A 23,851-nucleotide genomic window follows, 5' to 3' on the forward strand; every position below is an offset into this window, starting at 1 on the left:
AACTTGTATTTAATTTTTTTTAAACTTTTATTTTATTGATATTTTTAAGATTTTTTTTAAAAAATATTTTATGTAAACATTTATTATATTATGTTACAAAAATGTTTAAAGAGAGAAATCCCTGCAAAAAAACTGCTTCTGCAGTTTGGCGGGAATTTAAAAAAAAAAAATTGTTTTGAATTTAAAAAAGAAAAAAAATAAATAAAAAAAAAAAAAAAAATAAAAAAAATGACGTAGGAGAATGCACCAAGATTCATTTTAAATCATTTTCAGCAGGATGACAAACTTTAAAATAAAAACAATATTTTTACTAAATTGTTCATTTTATCGATTAAATGACAATAAAATACATGAATAAAAAAATTATAACAATTTTTATTCCAGCACGTTGGATCCGATTGATTTGAAAAACTTTTTTGAGTTTATGTTTTCTAAGATGTGACTCCAAACATAACAAAGAGGGAAATAAAATTACAATCATGTGAACACATTGTAAAACTAAGACATTAAATAGGTATATAATTTATTAATTTTATTTTTTATTTTTTTGAAATAAACGGTACTTAGTGAATAAAATAATGAACATATATATTTGTTTTGTTTTTGATGCTTTGAAAAAATAAAAATCAGATTTAAGAAAGAAAGAAAAAACTCAATAAAACCACATAAAATGGTTAAAAATATTTTATAAAAAGTAAAAAAATAGAGAGAAAAAATAATTATAAAATTAAAGAATAAAACATATACCTGCATATATTTTAACCTTTAAAAAACATGTTAAAGTGGTGGGTGGTCATAAATGCAACCGAAACAATAAAAAATAAAAATTAAACAAAAAATATAATTCATATCTACAAAACAAACAAAAAACTACAATTTTAAATTAATATCCAAAACAAGAAAATAAAATATTAAAAAAGTGTTTAATACTTAACATGCATTTTATTTTAAAACAATATACAAATACCTCAGCGTGAATGTGACATACAAAAAACATATCCATGATACGCGTGATTAAAAAGTAATAGTAAAAATCCTAAATTAAAACTAATAAGCATAAATTTTAAACACAATATTATTAGATAATTAAAAGGGTTCATTTTACGTCACGCAATAAAAGATCTAGAGATTTCCATATACACACTACGCTGCAAAAGGCGTTATTATAATACGCTAATTTCGCAGGTCCCACACGCGATTAAAGGGGCGAAACTTACATATATTTTAGTGTGAATTAACAATCCTAATTATTTCTAGCCTACGAAATCGAACTGTTTTATTTATCAAGCTGTAATCCTCCGTGATTTAAATCTCAATACAGCGCAGCGTTACTTTACAACTCATAGAACTTGGCAAAGTATTTGAGAATAGGAATCCGGTGAAACGTACAACATGCAATGAAAGTTATGGGAGCATGCATAATTAATTTGAGCTGTACAAAACTAAATCTCATAAAATAATTACACTATTTGTGTTTTTTTTTTCAAAGCAATCGTTACTAGTCTTTAACTTTTTTAATAAAAGTTAACAGTTGTAAGGGTTGAAAAATATATGGAAAATGATAAATGTAACACAGAGTGTAAATTAATTAATTTATACATTTTTACTAACCGAATTTAACTATATTTTTTTTTTAAAATTTAATTAGTTGTCATGTTGGGACGAATAATTAATTCAAACACAGTTATCACATCAAATATTATACAAAACCAGAAACATTAAAAACAATACACGACAAATTAATATGAAAAGAAAAAACACGAATATTGGATTTACGAGGAAGTAAATGAAAAAGGGAAAGTTATAAATTCAAATTTTTAATTACCTAATCTTATAACTTTTTAACATTTTTAGAGCACCATCAATTAATAAAATCCATAAGCGTAACTCAATTTCACAAATTTATAAAAAAAGAAAAATAAACTTTGCCTTAAACTTTCCACTTCTATACCAAAATTTTATTAAAATATCTAAATCGAATGAGGTTATTTATTTAACCCCAATCAAAATTAATTAAGTCTCAGTTACTGTTCACACGATATAACCGCCAATATATATTTTTTAGCATAATATACAAATATGTTTAGTAAAAAAACGCAAAATTTGTATCATGTTATTTCAAACACAATTATAAGAATTCATAGAAATCGGTATATAATTAATCGTCGTCATCATTAATAAAATATTACTGATGACAACGATTAATTATATACTCAATAAAAAAATAGTTGTTCTATGAAACTATGTAAGAATAAACATAAATGTAATTAATAAAAATATAATATAATAGAGACATCAGTCAGTTCTCACTGTTTTCCGACAGATGGTGTTATCTAAGTTTTTTAACATCGGGCAATACTGTAGACAACTTCATCGTGAAGCTCTATCATGGTGCTTGAAATGACAGTATATGTTATTCCACCAAAGTATAATTTTTTTTTTCGTGACGTTAAACACGTCTAATTTCATGCCAAAAAAATGCTTGTACCGACTTACGGCAACAATGTTATGTCAGAAACAACATGCAGAGATTGGTTTCGACGCTTTGAAAATAATGATTTTGATGTTGGAGATAAAGAACGCTCTGGGACACCGAAAACGTTTAAAGACAAAGAGTTCGAAGCATAACTCGATGAAAACCTATGTCAGACGCAAAACGAACTTGCAGAATCATTAGGAGTCGATCACACAACAGTTGCCAAATGTTTTAAATCATTAAGAATGATTCGAAAGCAAGGAAATCGGGTGTGGTACGAATCAAAGCCGAGATACGCCGAACGAAAAACTATACGTACTGAAATTATATTTTTATTTATATTTAAACAAAAATATTTATAAAAAAAACGTTGTAAAATCTTTATGAAAGAAATTTCAGGCGTACACGATTTAATGAGAAAAGTTTATTGTTATTATTATTTTATTAACATACACGGTAAAATTGCCTTTTAAAAAACTGATAATGTGAACATATTTGGTTTAATTACTTTTTTGAAAACATACATGACTTTTTATCCAAGATTAAGAGACACAAATAAAACTAGAAATTATATAAAACATTCCGTACTAATTTTAAAAACAATAAAAATGTTAAAATCAAATTACTTGAAACAATAATTTAAAAGATCAATATAACAAGAAAATCATACGAGAACATTGTAAACAGTATTTTGGTTTTGATTAATTTTCGATACATTTAAGTTGAAACCATATATTACGTACTCGTATATAGGTATACATATTTTCGTAGTATAAATATAACAGGGTTGTCCTACTAATTTGCTTATCTTATTGAATTTAAGTTCTCCATAATAATAACAAAGTTCTACCAAGAAATTGTTTGAATAGACTCGAAAGGGTTTCGGTTTACACGCAAATAAGTACTTGCTGAGGGATATGCCTCAAAACTACCTAACCTACAATCTAATAATCTATACACTGAAAACCATAAAAGTTAATTATAAATGTACTTGAATAACAAACAACAGGTACCTTAATCTTTGATATTGATTACATAATAATATGTACATACATAATTAAGGAACTCATAACGGTAGATCATATGACGATTATTCTAGAAGAAGGTGTATCACTAATGCTGATTAAATTATCTCTTAAACCAAATTTGAATTAACATTTTGTTGTTAGCGTTGGACAGGATTTAAAAATATACACAAAAATAAAGGCGAAAAGAATCTTCAACGTTTTAAAAAAATGCTCCTCTGCTAACCACAGTCTGTATTAAATGCTGCAGCGAGACTTAGTTAGACATTACACTCCACATCTTCGGGAATTACGCTGGCTACGTTTTCCGCAGAGGGTGGAATAAAAACTCTGTTGGCTTATGTTAAAATCACTGCACAACTCCGCTCAGGAATATCTAAGGCACCTATGCATTCCCGATAAACTAGCTGACAGGTGTCTTACGCTTAGGTCAGCTACGTCTACGGCGTGAGAAAAAGTTACTATACCTCTACACAAACAGTGCACTAAATTCAGTGAACGCGCATTTGCGGTCGCAGGCCCTATGGCATGGAATGCTCTCCCAGCAGAGGTGCGAGGCTGTGAGAGTGAATTGATGTTTCGGAAAAAACTTTAAACCCCCTTGTTCTCTAAATCATTTATAAATCCGTAGTGTGTGATAACAATATAAATTGTTTTAATTAAATTACAAGTATACAAGCTTCAACTGAATTGATTTATCAATAGAATCACTTTGTAAAGCGTTCTTGAGGTATTATATTACGAAAATGTGTAAGTTATTATTATTATGGATAACTTATATAGCGCCATTTTCGTTATAAAATACCTCAAGGGCGCTTTACATGGTGATTCTATTGTTAAGTTAATTTAATTGAAGCTTTTAAATTTGTAATTTAATTAAAATAATTTATTTTGTTGTCACGTGCTACGGATTTATTCAAATGATTATCATTATATGTAATAATAATTATAATAACCACGAGGACCTTTATGTAATAGAAAAGATAAATAATATTGAAATAAACATTTTATTTGAATACATACAAAATGTTTTTCTCTTCATCATCTTGATTATTATAAAACCCTGATCCGCACCTTTTGGTACATAGGGCACCGAAAATCAATGCAGCATATCTCGGTCATCTGTTACGGGATGGTAGAGTGATCAATCTTACCCTTTAGGTGCCAGTCCGGGGACAGTGAAATACTGCAGTGCAATACAACCGTAAAAACAAGTATTAAATGTCAACCTTCCCAGTAATCCAACCCAGGACCTCAAAGTTGATTAGCGAAAGCGCCAACCACTACACCACGAGACGAACATCTCTACTCGACTTTAAGAAAAATCGAGACATACAAATTAATGGAAAAGAAAGGATTTGGATTAATAATCTGGAATAAGCATTGTTTTGTTTGAACGATTTTTAAGTTCACTCATTACTCTAGAAGGGAATTATTGGGTAAGGACGAGTATATAATACCATAAGAACTCTGTAAAAAAATCAAATGTTTTGCTATATCAGGCCTTTACTATAATTAATTTCAATTTCATTTATTCATATATATGGACATTACAAAATGTAATATCTTAACTCAAACATATAGAAATAATTTAAAAAATAAGGTTAAATTAGGTATATATAAAAGTAACACATAATTATACATAATATCCAGAAAATAATATGTTAAAAAAGTAAGAGAATCTTGTAACAAAAAACTCCCTCGGAAACGTAAAAAATGTCAGTGTCTAAAGTAATATTGTTCAACATAGAGATAGCCCTTCAAACAGGCATAACCATTGGTAGGTTGGTCCTATATATTGGAATGTGAAACAGTCTATGCAGACGCTGTCTAAGATAATTATCCGGAACATAATAGCTAATGCTCCGCATAATTTCAGGGTTGTCAAAAATCACTGAAACACTATTACACACTGAAAAATATCACTGTCCCTGAACTGGCACCTGAAGCATAAGACTGATCACCTTACCTTCATGTTCCTATCATTATTAGCAATGCAGTGCCCTGTGCACCATCAGGTGCAGATAAGGGTTTGATGAAGACGTTGAAAAGTTGATATAAAAACAATAAAAACATATCATTCGAGAAGTATGTTTCTCTACAGAAAATCTGCCATGCCTCTCGACAAATGTAAATTGTAAGAGGTGTAGGTAAGGGTTGTATTGTTGGCAATACAACACCTACCCACTGGCCACAAGGTACCCCCACATACCTAGACCAACAGGCCATTCTTCAGCTAGCCTCCTCTGTAGACACTTGTCCACTTGTAACTATTGTTCCTCTGTATATCTTGTAAATATACCACACTAATAAAAAAGGAAAAGTTTTACTACAAGACCACCAAGGCCACCCCATAACATAAATTATCTTTGGGTCAGAACTATGAAATCCATTGAGTCAAAAACAAACATAACATGTTTAATATAGAGTAGTCGAATGTTTCTCTTTTCCACGAACTGAACGCAATTATGCATAGAGTTGTTAGAGCGTTACGTTGATCGTTTAGAAAATAAAGTTAAACAACTTAATTTTCTTCAGTTTAAAGTTTAGTCAGTTCAACACTTTCAAGTTATCCCTAGCGATAAATTACATTTGGAGTTCTTTGTATGCTAATAACGGATGACAGAGCAAATTCTAAAATTTATTTCAGCTATGATGAACACTATGATAATTATTTTATTATTTATTTATATCGACTGCACGCATTGCCTTTTACCATACAAGAAAGACAAAGTGTGTAGAAAAAACGTTTAAAATAATATCCAGTAGGTAAATGAAAAAAAAAGTTTATCCGTACACGCGGTTTCATACAATGAACGCGCTAGTTAATATTACACAAAAAAATCATTATGGGCACATAAAAATAAAAAAATTGGGAAAATGGTTTGAAAAAGGACAAGTAGATCTTTATCAATCAACAAAAATAAATATATGAAATAATTATACCAAGAGAATTTTTTTTTTATCATAGTAAAAAAAAAACAATTCTAAACGTACGTCATAAATAATGCAAAAATATGCAAAAAGTAAAATAAAAATTTAAAAATACATTATAGGTACAAAAAAATATCCTAAAAAATGTAACGTACCGTTCACCATCTTTGAAATAATTTAATAGAGTTGATTTATATGAACTATTTATTTATTTATTTACATACATAAGTTTATTGTACATTATTTGAGACAGTAAGTCCCAACTCGATGGGACTAAAAGTCCTGTGTTGAAATGGGGCGAGCAATTATATGACACAGACACAAGAGTATATCACCACAAATATAGGATTAGAAACATAAAAAATAATTATAAAAAAAAAAAACATAACAAAAACATATGGTAAACAGTAAACTCAAGCATTCGGAAAATAAATTATGCTTTATATTGAAAAATTATGAGAATCATGATGAACACTATCGTCATGGCAATATTCATTTTGTCGGAAGCTGGCCTAAATAAGGGTTTTAAGTTATAGTGGAACAACTCTCGTAAGTTTTTGAGCCAAAAGATATGATTTAACTTTGCCTTGCACTGTGATACTGATTATTTCTCTCCCCTCATAAATATCCAAAGTACTCTAGGATTTTTTGTGTTTACTGTATTTACTATTTCAAATGCTTAAATTTTCTTTCCGTAGCTTGGATGGGAGTCCAGCTTTCAACACGGCAGAGAAGTACTAAAAACATATAAAACATCACACAATTGGCATACGCAGATTGGATTTAGATATTAAACCTTCCAATATTTAAATTAGTATATTCTTTAAATAATCTCCGCGAAGATTTTATACATACACAAAAAGCTATATGCCTGCGTCTAGTCAATACGTTTGACTACCATTCATGAGGTACCAGGTTTGATTCCCAGTAACGTTGACACAAATCTTTTTTTAAAATCTGTTTTTACCCTAGAAATTACGCCTGAATAATGTTGAAAAAATGTAATTGTCATTTAAGTAATTGATAAATTGCAATTGTTAATTTAGAAGATCTGCCGTACACCCAAAGCGTGGGACTGATAGACATTGCTATAAATATAACAAATATATATGTATCTAAACATCGTATATACAGAGAAACGTTGCGATTGGTGTTCAAATGTACTGCTTCAAGCACCATTAGATTGTTTACATGTAAGTCTGTACACGTACAAGTATCCATTATAGTTAATACATACAACATAATAAAATAGCATACAAATATATAATACAATTTGGTTAGGTCGTTTTTGATAATGTGTCACAGCGTAAATTAATTTCTATAACGGTCTCCTTTCCTCTCGCCAATTTCAATCCTGTCCCTTTCGCCCCTTTGTGAAGATTTCGAAAACTAATTAATAGTTATAACTTGTCACCTGATGTCGATGTCCGCTTTGAAGTCTATAGAAGAACATGTTAATCGCTAACCGATTTTCGATACAAAATAAAATATAGTTAATAATAAACAAAAATAAATTTACCGTGTCGAAGATATTAAAGTGTGGAAGTTTGCCGCAGTTTCCAGAAGAATAAGAAAAACCTTCAAAAACGTCAGTCCATTCACTCTATTTCCTTATTATGAATTCACGCTGTGAATTACGAAATTTCATATACCTGCTGTCATGAACCAGCTTACGCTTCGCCACACTTTAAACATAAAATATTAGCAAGAACCAAAAATAATAAAGAAAGAAGTAAATTATTAATCAACTTCTAAGGAATTTTATCAGGATGGATAAATATTCCAACAGAGACGGACTTGTGTTAGAAAAGAACATAAAATCTCTGTTCATTTTTAGTAAACATACTTTCTAGGTCTAAATGTATTTTGTCAAATATTTAATATGTATTTTAGATGTAATTTTAAACCACTATTTAACAAACTTACTTGTTTACCTAATTTCTTTACTTTGTAAAGTTATGTAGACTTCTTGATAAGTAAATAATGTCATTTATTATTTTTTAACCTGTTTTAAGATATTCCCCACGAACAATAATTTCATAATTAGTCATTAGAACGCCTCTACTAAATGTTTAATATAAAAAGAAAACTCCATTACTGAATTTTACAAGTGTGCAATTTTATATAATATTTCAGTCGAATGAACAAAGACGGGTTCACATTAATGAATCTCGGAAATCGGTTCGTCAAAGCGATTGTCAAAAATCTACGTCATCGTATTTAAAACAGGGGAGCGCCCAAAGCTTTGTGACAAAAACCATTTGAAACTAATAGCGTTTGATGGATGCGTTTAAATATTACTAACTTCAACGAAAGAAAGACAATTTCCTCTTTGAAATAACTTAAAGATCTCCAGTTCTGATAAAATATCCTGTCTGACAGGTACAGCAAAAATATTCTTTAAGCCGGCGCATTAATGGAACGAGGGGAAGAGTTTAGTAATTCAAGAAGTCAGTGTGAAGTTTGCAAAACTTCAAATTAATTGATAATAAAATGAGTAAATTATATAGCGAACGATGGATGTATGTTGCAAAACCAGTCGTGACTTAAAACAAAAAAATTATAGCTAGCCAGAACGAGAAAAAATACGGTATCTATTTAAAAACCCTTATAAAATCCAAAACTATAAATGATAAATCGATCAGAATTTCACAAATCGACCATGAAAAAATATAACATGTACCATCTTAAACAAACGTTTCATATTATTTAGTAATTTGCATATTTAACACTATAATAAAAAAACAAAAACAGATACTTCAACAAATAAAAATAAATTTCTAGAATAGGAAATATGGCCAAAAATAAATTGTCATCGCAGAACAACGATGGATGTGCGAAAAATGCAACATTGTTTTTCTTATAGATTTGATCTTGAAAAGGTTATATAAAGGCTTTGTATCCCAGGTTTGAAAAATTAAAAATAAATATAACTTTTTAAAGTATCAAATGATATACTTTTGTGAAATAGCTAAATATTAAAAAAAAATAAACTGCCCTTATGTAAAGACAATGAAAATCAAATCCTCGTTGTTCGACAATCACGACGAAGTTTTACCTTGATAAATAAGCTTTTGAAGCTTAGAAACTGGTTGGTAAAAAATAAGTGATTCAATACGAAGTTAGTGCTTAAAATAAATCAATAAAATTTGCGGACGGCAGTAAAATTCTTAAAATAATTCAAAATACAAATGACTGTTTGCTGCTTCAGTCAGATATTGATTCTTTTAATATGTGGTGCAAAGCCAGTTACCTATAATTAAATATTAAAAAATAAAAAATAATGTATTTTTATGGAATGAAAATACCTATCTCCTTTGATTACAAATTGGACAATATTAATTTAGATGTAGTCAAGTCTATTAAGGACCTCGGAGTTATCATGGACTGTTAACTTATCTTTAATGAACATATTGATACTATGATTAACAAGTCACCAAAACTCTCGGGTTTTGTTAGCAGGACATCTTGTGACTTTACCAATATGTTCACGGTTAAAACACTGTATTGTTCACTTGTTTGTCCTCTTTTAGAATATGCATCCGTGATCTGGTCTGCCTTCTATGTTGGCCGGATAAATCATATCGAATCGGTGCAACATCGTTTGGTAAGAAAATTAGCATGGATGATTGGCCTCGAGAGGTGAGACTACACTTACGGAAAAATGGAGTCAATGTTAAAAATCTCAAGTCTACAAAAACGTAGAATTAACATTGAGTCCAAATTTAAGATTAATTTACTGAATGGCTTAATTGATGTACCATCGTTACTGGAACAAGTGGCATTCAATGTTCCAATCCGCCGGTTGCGAAATTATAATGTGCTGTTCCTCGATCAACACAGCACAAACAATGGCTTGCATGCACCAATGTCCCGATTGTGTCGTATTGTAAACTCGAGACAGGATCTGGAATTTTTTGGTGTAAGTCTTTATAGATTTAAAAAATCACTTAGATAGACCAGATCTTGTCTTGAGGTAGTAATTTTTATTTTTTTCCTAGCTATAATTTTATTTAGTTGTATTTTATTTGATTAGTGCCTGTATTTATTATAAGAAATTGTATTTACCATCGTAAGAATGGACTGCATAAGTCCGTCAAATAAATAAATATGTTTACAGGAAATATCATACAATAAAATAATACATACTGTAATTAGCTAGTAAAAACTATTATTTCCACTCTGGATATGTTAAAAATTTCTATCGAATTGTTTATTTTTTCGCCTCACAATGATTGGCCAACATGCATAAAGTTTTGAAATAGTTCCCGGTAACGTCTTTAATATTTTGTTTTTCTAATACATTTATAAAAATCTGGAAGAGCACTTGAGGCATACAACCTATCATTATGATTCGTGTCATCCGTGCCAGAAAATAAGAATTGAATTTTGGCCTCTGATCAGTCCACAAATATACCACGGAACTACATTTCGACGGTAGTTTATTTTTATATAAAAAAATGTAGTAAATAACAGTAAGTTAAACAAACCAAAGATAAGGAATTTCGATACGATAAGAAATTTGTTGATCATCTGAAGCCACAGAATACAAACTTTATTTGACAGTTTCCATTTGAATAACAACCCTCGAATAAATGAATAATTTAATCGCAAGCTTTAAGAGGAAACCAGTTGCGGAATTACGCGGTCCTAAACCCACAAATAGCAGACAGTTGGAACTAATACACAATATTGTCTTGTTATTATGATTGGAGATATAAACACAAGGACCCTTACACACCACTACTGGCAGATTATTGAATCGTTTGATATTGTTGTGACGATAGTTTGATAAGATACTATCTATTATTGACCAACAAATACGATAGACTTAACTTTCCCATTGTTATTTGTGGTTCAATTCCTACAAGAAACTAAATGAATCTACATATTATTTTATCAATTGATTTTCAGTTCATTTGTCAGGCTAGTTCAAATTTGACGTAAAATTTTTCTCGTTGTCAAATTCGCTAGTAAGATAAATTTATGTATTTTATTTTACCGCGGAAGTTAGTCTTTAACATAAAACAAGGCGTTAATATAAAATCTAAAAATTAAAATCTTTGTCAATCATCTTCTGATTCTGCCACAATGGTCGTTTCGTCTGTGTAGCATGTGATGTTAACGATCTTATATCCCCAAGTCCTAGATTTACCACTTCCTCCATTTTTGAAAGCATTTTTAGTTATTTATTTATTTTGATTGGGTAAAAAAAGTTTTTTGTTTATATACTGTTGTAATGTGTTTTTTAAACCTGAGTTGTTTTCTTTGTTGTTATGAATATGTGCTTTTTATTATTATTTAAATCTCGAATTAAATATGGGAATATAATTCATTTGACAACATTATTTTTGGTACGTGCATTTTTTTTATTTTTTTTTTGTACATACACAAATCTGGATTTTTCCCAAGGAGGAGTAGGTATATATTTTTATTAATATCCCTACAGAGATGAGGTAGAATTTTAATTCACCACTTAACCCAGCCAGTGACAGGTCATAAGCCCTGTAAACGCTCGAATATCCATAATCCTGAATTTGAAAAAATTCTACCTCATCTCTGTAGGGATATTAATAAAAAAAATTCATTTGTTTTATACTTTGTATTATAATGATTTAAAAATATAAAAAAAACAATAATAGAAACTACGTTTTTCGGTTACGGTTGAAAAAATAAAATAAAATGCAACCAAAAAAAAGAATCCACGATTCTATCTTAAGAAAATCTCTATCTCCGTTGAAATATAGAGCAATGTTGATAAAGGCATATAGTGGGTAAAATCCAGTAATTGAACAGAAAAAATTGGATAGAAAAACATAAATATGTCGTTTGATAAAAAAATACGCGGAATCTTTGTATATTTATAAAACTGTTTATTTATTCCTAAAAAATAAAACTGTAACTTCCAAAGTAATTACAATTTGAAATAATAAACTTAGGCTAGCGTTTTTTTCAAACCTCGAAATATTTCTAAAACGCAATTTTGGTATGGCTATTATCAAACCCCGTACTTTCAATATTATTGAATAAATTATCATTTGAGGACTAAAAATGCGTCATAACTAAAATTTATCATCGTTTCTTTCTCAGCACTTAATGGTGTATTAAATATAATATAAACTTAATGCGCAAAAAAAGTGTTAAAAGGCCACATAAAAGATGGGTGGATGACATCGCCTATATTGTCGGTAAAACACGGATGATGAAAGCGGGTGATAGGAAGGAATGGAGACGTTTAGAAGAGGCCTTTATCTAGCAGTGGAGAGAATAAGGCTAAAAAAGAAAAAAATGGTGTGTTAGGAACTACAATGAAAACACCTACCCCTTTCTCAAAACTGTTCATAAAGACTTCAATTTTACAAATGTCTTTCTTCAGTTTCGCATATTCACTGTCAATTATTAAAACTAATTAAGGGAAAAATTAATATTTGTTTACAATCGAACAGCGAAAATTACAAATTATAGACATTTTAAAAGCTTTCATTGTAACCCCACTGCAGTATTGTCAATTTGTGATTAGTCTAATATACATGGTCGGTAAAATAATATTTTTCTGATTTCCCAGCATGACAGTGAAATAATACTGTGCGAGTTCTAAATTGAGACCGCGGCCGTACGCTCTAGATCCGTCTTTGAAAAATAAGAATAACGTAGTAAAACAAACACAACAAATAATGACACGAAACCCAAATACATAAAGAAAACATTAGAAGACTTCGCCCGATACAACATGCACTCAAACAATAGAAGAAAAACAATACGCATTCCATAGCAAATAAGTAGATCAAATTATTAAGACACTACTGGCAAAGTCCTAACCTAGACCTCATCACGGTCATTATGATGTTAAATTTTTTTTTAAATTTATTTATAAATAAAAAATTAATAATTATAATACCTTCACTAAGAGCACAGTGATTTTTATTTTTATTTAGAAATATAGCAGCACCTCCATCATCAATATTATCATTTTCGATTTCAGGGGACATTGCCTCTCGTCATAACAATGATCCCACACAAAAACCCTTATTGTTCTAAATTTCTGTATTTTTTCCGAGTTCCCTGTATTAAGAACTGTATAAGTGACGCCATCAAATAGTTAAATCGGCCACTCAATTGGTGGCTAGGGGGTTCATTAAATGCCGAAATGTAATGAAATGAAATAACTGAACGTTGTCTAGCCTCTTTAATGTTAATACGACAATAATAACGGTTTTTACTTATATTGCTATGTGGAATTAGATAGATTAAGTTTTATTGAGAAAAAAAAGATTTTTTTATTTAATTGAACCCTAAACTAAAAGTTAAGTGAAAAAACCATTTTTATAATCTAATTTAACCCTACCTAACTCGGCGGCTTTTGGTCCGGCTGTTTCTAAAATACTAGTTTTCAACCAGCCAACACGTTGAGCTATGATTATTCATAAAACGAATGGCCTAACCTTTCAAGTGAACGTCGGCATTTAATGAACATCCTAGCCGCCCACTTGAGTGGTTGATTTAACTATTTGGCGTCGACTCAGAGCGTATTTAGATTATTTTTTTAATATACGAAGAAAGATGACGAGTCTCTCAATTACCGGTCAATCAAAGGACCATTAAATAAAAAATGGAAAATGACATTTGAGTATTTAAAAAAAAGGTTAATTGCTTGTTTAAAAATATTGAATAACATAATTATAGGCAGTACGTCACAGTAAAAATGTATGTGCTTAATCTGAAAAACGTGCTTCAGTTTATATTCACGAAAAAGCTTTTCTGTAGCTCGTATTATCAGGTATTTACATTATAAAAATAAACCAGTAAAAGTAGAAGAGATTCCAACGGCATTTGAGTAAATTTTATTTATTTATTTTTCTTTGAAATTGTTACAAGCTTTATATTCCTCGAGCGTATTTTCAAAAGCTCTTCAACTTTGTATGTTCTCTACAAAGACATTTGAGAAGGCAATAAAAAGTTCAAGATCTGAAGATCAAAAACAAAAAAGTTTCCGATCATCTCATTCGGACGAGAGAAATTTCCAGTCCCTCAGATTTAAAAACAAGGGCACGTAAGTAGAAAGTAGCAGATGAGCTAACAAAATACACACACGTATAAATTAATAAACAAAAAATAAATTAGGAACGTAAAATAAAGAGAAAAAAAAATAACGTACTTAATTTATGTCAGCTTTCTAAGTGAAGTACAGGTAAACGTCGTTGTGCGCCGGGGATCCGTTCCGAGAGACACCGACGTAAAAAAAATCGGCATAAAATGAACACAAATATAATATAAGATATAAGGTTAGGATCTATGTCAAAATTTTAAAAACAATCTAACATGTTTATTTAATACATATCCTTTTTATATTCAAAACAAATTATAAATGTATTTATAAAATACATTATAAACTAAATAATAATCTCTTGATTTAAATAATGATTTTTTGAACAATAAATACTAATTTTCCAGTTCATCGGTACTAAATTAAATTATCACACTTAAAAAAAAAGGATCCAATTTCATTTGCTTTGATTGTTGCTTCCTTTCTTGCAAAATCATAGCATAAAATACAAATATTTTAATATTCTTTTAATTTTCATGATGATAAAATAAAATAAAATATCAAACCTTTAAATTTCACACACATAATAGGCTGCTGGCGTTAACGGTAATAGAATAAAACAACGTGTAATAGTGTGTCTGCTATTAGAATCGCGGCGCCTATTGTCGTATAGTGTCCGCGGAGCGGGAAATCCCACGCCGGCACCAACCGGCGTAATAGTAAATCGGCGTTATAGTAAATCGGCGTAAATCGAACCAACGCAAAACGACGTTTACCTGTATATGGAGTTTAAAAATCATATCAGCGAACAGCTTGTGGGTCCTTTCAATTCAGGTCCGGGTTCCGCCTTTCAGACGTGAACTGTCGACGAACTGTCAGCCGCGTACGTCCAAGACAGTAAGGAAGCGTAAGACTAATCACCTACCCTTCATATAAAACAGATAAGTTACATTTGCTGTACCGATGCAGCTTCGGGTGCAGATAGATGTAAAACGATGAAGTTAAATGATTAATTGCAAGGTAAATGATACACCCTCTCTGTGTAATAGATTTCATGGAAAATTATAACTGGTTATAAAAGTGATTATTTTACTGCGGTAAATAAATAACCCGCTAAGTCTCTATTTAAGAAGCTAGTCAGCAGGTAAGAAAGAGAGGATATGGAAGTAAGTTCTATATAATACGCCACAACATGAGACCAGCAGAGAAAAAATATTTTTCGTTTTTTTTCCCTTTCAACCGACGGGAATAAAACCCGCGACACTAGTTTCACATTTGCCGTTTAACCAACCAACTAAAAAAAAAAGAGAAAAAAAAACAAATATTTTAAAAAAAATATTTCATCGAAATAATGCGTAAAAGAGTAAAAAGACACATTAGCAATATTTTTGGTATTTTAATTTAGTACCTTATATTGTGGTTATTTTTTGGGTAATGGACACAGATATGTAGATTCCAAAAAACTTTTTACAACAATTATTTAGAAAAATTATAAAAACACAGACATTTAGAAACATAAAACGAGACGATGCGACGGACTTAAATTAAATTCAACATGGTTCCCGGCACAAAATACGAAAAACAACAAAGTGACACACTACCGACTGCGACACGGTACAAACTACTACTACATAATAACATATAGTTTACCCTAAAAATGGCTTCTGTTAAGGAAACCGAAACGTCGAAATTAATTGAATTTTCATGGGATTACCTAAAATAATACCATATACATGATATGAATTATTTGTGTAATGTTTAAAACAGATCGAAAATGATACTTTTTTATATTTACTCAAAAGAGAATATTCCAAGTCACCGCAATTTTTGCAGTTCTAAATTTAAATCAGTGCAAGGACTCTTTAAACTGTAAATAAAAATACGTAAAAATACCTACAGTATTGAAGTATCTGTTGTATGATTCCGAAAAAAAAAAAATTTTACTTGAGTACCTACTTTATTTAATATGAGCTATTTTGAGTTCAATAAAATATACAACTACTTCTGGTATAAATGCTATTACAGTGCAGAAAAAATATACTCATTATATGCTCATTTTTTTTTGTTTTTAAAAGAAACAACAAGCGAAGTCTTTATTTTGAGGCTTGTCAGCAGGTGGCATAGAGGGAATATGGAAGGAGGTAATGAAAATTACACCACAACACCCCCAGACCAATTGAAAAAAAAATCTTTCTTGGATTTTTTCTTGCAACTCACGACGCCAGTTTTACAGCTGGCCGTTTAACCAACTGCCGCGCGGCTTCTGTCTGATGAACTACAAATGCTGTACAAAAAAATACAATTCAATTGCAAAAACAATGCAAATAAAAAAAGCTGAATGAGCTACAAACATACAGAAATCTTAGTAAAAAATAACACTTTTTATCATCTGATCTTGTTTAAAATATGGCACACTTTGATGATTAAATGTCGATAGTTCAATAAACCCAATATATGAAGTTCTCTTTACAAACAGTTTTTATATCATTTAAGTAAAAAAAATATAACCAATATCAACAAACAGTATTGTATCGGTAGGTAATTTAAAAAGCGATCAAATGTAGTACGGATTATTGAGAAAGCACAAATAAGTTTAAAACTCAAAGCAAGTTTTAAAGGTTATGTATAATATAACAATAAAAGCTTAATTCGCAATAAAAATCGAAGATAATAAGGCCCATGTACCCTACTTAGGAACATGATGACAAATAATTTCAATGAACAGTAATCGGGGTTACATAAATCCGTAAAAAGGTTTCCCGAGGGATGGAGAGGGTAGGTACTATTGCAAATTGCAAAGGACGTAATGTTGTTCGGAGACTAAGGTTTGGTCGGGATAGAAACATAATCTTAGTGGAAAGACATTTTACCTTCCGCCTTATTGGAAATGTTATGGCCATTCTTGTGTACGACGCCAGAACCCGCAATATATTCTACTAAAATATACCATTTTATGAACGTATCAGGGCATTGGACACAATGATAATTTAAAAGAAACATTTTGGCTAACCACAGCGGGCGAATCAAGTTAAAAAATGATGATATTGTTTTGAACCAGATTTGTACACGCGTTTTGCTTTTTCCTTAAAAAATCTAAATCCATTAAAAAAACGAGTACCTTATTGTAATTTATTGTTTCAACATTTACTTTGTTGAAAAACATTTTAAATTTATTGAAAAGAAAACACTTAGTATTTTTTTTACCACATACGAGTTTAACACAATAACAGTACTAGTTTCAGGTATTCCGAATTACTCATTATCAAGTTTTTTTTTACATCTGATGATAAGTAATTCAGAATACCTAAAACTAGTAATGTTATTATATTTAAATCGTTTATGGTAAAAAATTATAAAGTGTTTTATTTTGAATAAATTCAAGTAACTGTTTATCACGATAAACTCAAAATTTCTACATAGAATGATAAAAATCTTTATTTTATTTCATTAATTTGCAATTTTATACACCCGTTAGGATAAGAAAAAATAGTGTAAAATATAAATAAATAAAAAAATTGTAACCACTGAATACATTATATTTGTGATATTTACTTATATATTTATTGAACGACCGGTTTCGCAGCTACACAAGCTTCCATATCATGGTTTTACAAAATTACAAGATTAAACCATAATAAGGAAGCTCGTGAAGCTTCGAAGCCGGTATGTAAAAAGATATATTTATTATTAAGTAGTTTGAAACAAAACGTTTTTATTTTAATTTTAATGATATAAAGAAAATTCACAAAGTTAGTGGTGTAAATATAAATTTTAAAAGAAAAGCTTAATCATTAACAGAAACATTATAATATTGATGTATAAATTATAATAATCAGATAAAAAATGGGCAATACTTGATTTTATAAGATTCGATATCATCAAAAACTAATCTGCAAATGCCAACATAAAAAAATCGTATGAGCATACTTATAAAATACCAAACATTATACATAATTTAAATAATAAATAGATTTGACAAAAAACACTACAATTAACCGTAATATGGATACATATAACAGGAAATTTAACCATACAGATATATATTTGCAAAAAATGTTAAATTTATCAAAAAAGCCATAGGTACTGAATTGTCATTGCCTGCTTCTTCCTATCCGTTCCTCTCTATCCCTACATAAGTATAAGTTTTATAGTGAAAAAAAAATAAAAATAATTATGAATCCCCGTACTGCGGGCCAACTGTTTGTGACACCTGATTTTTATCATTTGAATTCTATCAATCTTATATTTTATATCTGTTTATATATATACAATGTAGGTGCACAGACATGTATGTTTAATTTACACTAACGCACGCGCACTGTCATACCTACCTTGTTTATTGTTGACAATACATCGTATGCACTGCATCTTGTGGTTGGTTACCTACCGCGTTATATAGGACTCGTTGCACATTATTAATTCAATATGTACTATTAAATTTTAAATTATAATGCTGTATTCAGAATAAAGTTTTGAGACTTACTGTAATTTTTAAAAATTAAAAATAATAAACTATTTATTTTTATTATTATTTTCTTTATAGTCAAACCTCTTACCTAGTTCTCTCCTATATACGTTTTAAATGACTTTTTTTATTTACGCACCGACACAAACACATCCTCACACATTCATTCGCACACATTCATATGCATGAATACAAACGTCGCACACATACAATTTTATAAACTCTTTTCTTTTTTATTATGTATTATTAAATTAACAGTGGATTTGTTTAATTGGCTCGAGAATTGTTAATATATGTCTACTTATTTATTTAAAGTAAAAAGCTGTTAAAATCCCAAATAAATAAAATAAATAAATAAATATAAATAATAGCAAAAAAAAATACCGTGGAAGAAAAAAAAAACGAATTATAAAGAAACTGGAATTATTTTGATTTTTTTGGGAACATAAGGAAAACTATATTTTGTAATATGGTTATTTATCATTATTTTGAATTGTAATTGTATTTTATTCAGAAAATAAACATTACAATAATTTTCATTGTTAGGTATACAAAATTAATTTAAACTCTATTGGTCTGAATTCTATTGGACAAAGAGTTAATTCTATGGTTACACCATGCTTTTGCCAAGAAGATTAGTTATAACGCGAGTACATGAAGTCTGCATGAATTGAAAATCGAGTAATTATTTCAGCGTGGTAGAGCTTCAGTGCATCAGATTATAATTAGAACGAATCCTTGGAAAGCTTTATCAGATATGTAGATGAGCTTAGAAGTCGGACCGATCCATTTCAGTAGGAACTTAACTCAATCGTTATCTACCATTTCAATTACAGCAAGCCATGCTAAATTAAATTTAAATGTTATGGTTCTAAAGCTAACAGCAACCGTTTTGCAATATTTCATGAAATAATTATGCAAAAACAAAAATAAAACAAAAAGTTATTGGTATATGATTTGAGAAATTTATGGATATAAAATCTTAACGATTTTATACTTTAATAAATCAATAATAAAAATGTAAATTAATTTCAATGAAGTATTATTGAAAATAACTTGTGCTGAAGTGCGTCAGGGATGTATCTTGTCACCCTTACTGTTCAATACTTTTACAGAAAATATTCAATATTTAAACAGAATAGTATTGGAGAACTCGGAGAAAGGCGTTGCTGTTAATGGAAGACGAATATCGAATTTGAGATATGCTGATGATACTACTTTCCTTGCCAATTACAAAGATGACATAAGCGAACTTCTTTGTTTACTAGAAAATAGAAGCAATAAATTTGGCCTAGAAATCAATAGCGAAAATACCAAAATGATGATAACTAACTGGAGAAATAAGAATACACCAGAAATAACTCGAATTGGAAATTGCGAGGTCGTAAATGAATCTATCGTTAATGTATCTGTGCAGAATAATAGTAAACAGAGGAGGGTGCGGTGCTGAAATCGAGAGACGAAATGCCACGGCTCGCTCTGCGATCGAGAAATCGAAAAAAAGTTTGGCAACAACGTAGTATCACCAAGTCTACTAAAATAAAAATGGTCAAAACCCGATTTCTCCTATATTATTGAACGCCGCAGAAACGTGGACCCCTTAAAGAAAGAGAGTGAAGAAAGATAGTCGCTTTTGGAATGCGGTGCTGGCGTAGAATGCTACGGGTATCATGGACAGCCCATAGGACTAATGTCTCCATTATCCGAGAACTGGGAACTGAAGAGCGTCTATCTTCCACTGAACGAATCAGTGTTCTCAAGTACTTCGGCCACGTTATAAAACGAAGAGACAATACGGAACGATTAGTGGTATGGAGGCGGATCGTAAAGACGTGCTACCCTCCTGCCAATATGCTCTGCCAAGAGCAAACGACTAAAAAGAAAAAAACGTCACCAGAAAAACAAAAAATAGTATAACCACCTGAATAGACATATTTATGCAGTTATTTTCATCAGAAATCTCCCTGTAATTTGGATATGAGAATGTATTTTTATAAATAAACTTAATTATTCAACGACATAAGTTTTACCTACACCAAGTAAAAACAATATTTAAATAGTATTTTGATTTCATACACTTGAACCGTGTTTTACCATATATCCCATTTTCTCGATAGCACTCTAAATCTGTAAACACAACACCGGTTTAAAGAAAAAATAGTTGTTAAAGTTAGGGTGTCATTTTTTAAGATGTTTGATCAAAAAACCCTTTGTTTGTCACCCCTACAGTATATGGTATGGGGCAGCTAAGTGTTGGGGCGAAACAAGGACTAGCAGATTCTGTTGCATTTTTGTACCCTGAAAATAGAAAAGCATTTTAAGCCCCGCAGAAAGCGAGATGAATACACAATGACCGAATTCGGGACACGACCATTCCCAGTTTGTAATTAAGTGTTTCAATTTAATATTCAGAAATTTTAATTAAACAAAAATACAAAATGATAAAGTTAAATTGGCGGAGTATAAATGATACTTAGCTTTGATTTGCACTGAAAAAAAGCAATCGAATTAAGCTTAAGATCCTCTTGCATAAAGGAGTTTTTGAAATAAAAAGGGATCAAAAAATATTTTTTAAGTATATCCAAATTTTTCGTAGGCAAATTCTTAAGTTTTTTTTTTACGGGATAACTATCAAAATTTAGGTATTTTCAATAGAAAAGAAGCTGCTAAGAGATGTAAAACATGTGGAATATATATTTTATTTGTGGATCCGCGATTTAAGAAAAAACATATAAAAGCAATTAATTGTAGCGAATGATTATTTTTAATACCGTCAAATGAGGTCATTTGTAATAACGGGCGCATAAAAAAAAACCTATTAAAATTACTTTTCCATCACCACTAATATTTTTGTCTCTGGTCATAACTCTTAACCCCCATCTAGGTGTTTACCGTCAATTTATATTTTTTCCTCTGTTATTAAAAAAAATGACTAAATTTTCACCGTCTTACTTTCTGGCATACCTGAAAAGTTTATCAAATAATTAAAAATCCTGTTTTTTATACTGTGTTGTTAAAATTAATCAGTTTGTCAAATGACAACAGCTTTTGAGTTTACATTTAAACGTCATCTACGAGTACATTGCGATTATTTGAAACAAACCTTTGGGTTATTTAGAACACGTTCCGAATTGCCCCAACCGATCTGATAATTGTTTAGTTTGAATATTGGTGGTGTTTCGAATAGCCCCCCGTATGAAAATATTTAAGTTTTGACTTATACCTATAATAATATAATTTAATTGGTTTACACGGGCAGAAAAAAATACTGTGAAAATTTTACTGCAAACAAAGTAATGAGTTTATTTCGAATTTAATTAATCTCGTTCAGAGTAAATAGGTGCGAAGGTTTTCACGGTCACTGTTATCAATATTATGTATCTTTTTTGGGTCGTCGGATCAAATCCAACATACACGATATCACCCAAAAAAGATACATAATGTCGTTCAGAGTACTTTCCAGAATGGGAAACATTTATCGCTCTGATTTTGAATTATCTTATTTATGATAAACTAAGAAAATCCAATGATTTACACATCTATCGAAAGAAATCGATAAAATTTTAATACAGTATTTCAGTTTAATTTATTTTGTTATTTATTATTTTTTATAGCCAATTTTTAGATTGTGAAAAACTCTTAAAAATGGACATGGCAGGTAAGGAAAATATGTTAAATCTTTGAGTGTTTAAATTTAACTTAAATAAGCATGCAGTTTATCATATATTCTGTTTATTTTAGCAAGGTGTATTATTCAACAACAGTTATGAGTTATTTATGAACTATTAATTTTTTAACAATATTTTGAGTTTGTCCAAATTTTTGTAGGCACGGACTGGATTCAACTCCCTGGGTAGCTGTTAATATTAACATATTACAACAGATATGAAGAACATTTAAGAGAATATAGAAGTCTAGGCATCTGAAGGGCTTACGACCTGTCATTGGCTGGTTTAAGTGGCCACTTTATACACCGTGTAACATTCACCATTCTGCCCATATTTAAACATCTTTATTTCTTCAATTCTTTCATCTGTCGATGTTTGTGAAGTTAAAAGGCTGAAACCTTTAATTCTGCGGGTGAGATTCATCTCATTGATTTATTTCACATACACATACTTGGCAACCACTGAAAATTTTATTTATTATATTTATTACCATCTTTAAAATGTTCTTCATCTCTGTTGTAATATGTTAATATTAACAGCTCCCCAAGGAATTGAATCCAGTCCTTGTCTACAAAAATTCAGAAAAACTCAAAATATTGTTGATAAATCCACCTGGTCCATGAAGACGTAAAGAAAACGAAAATATCAAATTTCAGGCGTTGCCTAGTATGCAGGTGAAATAATTAAATTATATGAATCTCACCCGCATGAATGAAGGTTTCAGCTCTTTAACTTTACAAACATCAACAGATGAAAGAATTGAAGTAATAAAGGCGTTGCAATGTGAGCAGAATGGTGAATATTACACAGTGTGTAAAGTAGCTAGTTAAACCAGCCAATGACAGGTTATAAGCCCTGTATATGCGTATACTTCCATATTAACTTCAATAAAATGTTCTTCATCTTTGTTAATAATTTTTTTTAAGTATAATTTTTAATGACACAATACATGTTACAAACAGTATTGATTTATGATTATGAATTCAATCATGTTTTCACATCAATAGAAACATTTATTTAATATTTGGTATAATTCAATTTGAAAATCCGTCTACGCCGCGCGGGCAGAGTGAAAAGCAAAGTTTTGTGCACTTTGCCCAGATTTCCACCATATAATCTGTATTTTATATCTAACATTTTACTTCTGCATGGCAGTTTGTGTAGTTCAGCCACTATTCTGGGAATGAGTTAATGGGAAAATAAGCGGAAAGTTAAAACAGAAGCACTTGTAGAAGAATT

At 30.0% G+C, this 23,851-nt stretch overlaps 1 protein-coding gene across 2 annotated transcripts in view; it reads right to left on the reverse strand.

Annotated features, from left to right (window-relative positions):
- LOC148285229 (uncharacterized) overlaps positions 1-23,851 on the reverse strand; it is a 543,189-nt gene that overhangs the window by 134,807 nt on the left and 384,531 nt on the right. The gene's annotated exons all lie outside the window — the stretch shown is intronic.

The sequence above is a fragment of the Micrasema longulum genome, unplaced genomic scaffold, assembly GCF_059751315.1.
Source record: "Micrasema longulum isolate JH-2025_06_02 unplaced genomic scaffold, ASM5975131v1 h1tg000045l, whole genome shotgun sequence".
NCBI lineage: Eukaryota > Metazoa > Arthropoda > Insecta > Trichoptera > Brachycentridae > Micrasema > Micrasema longulum.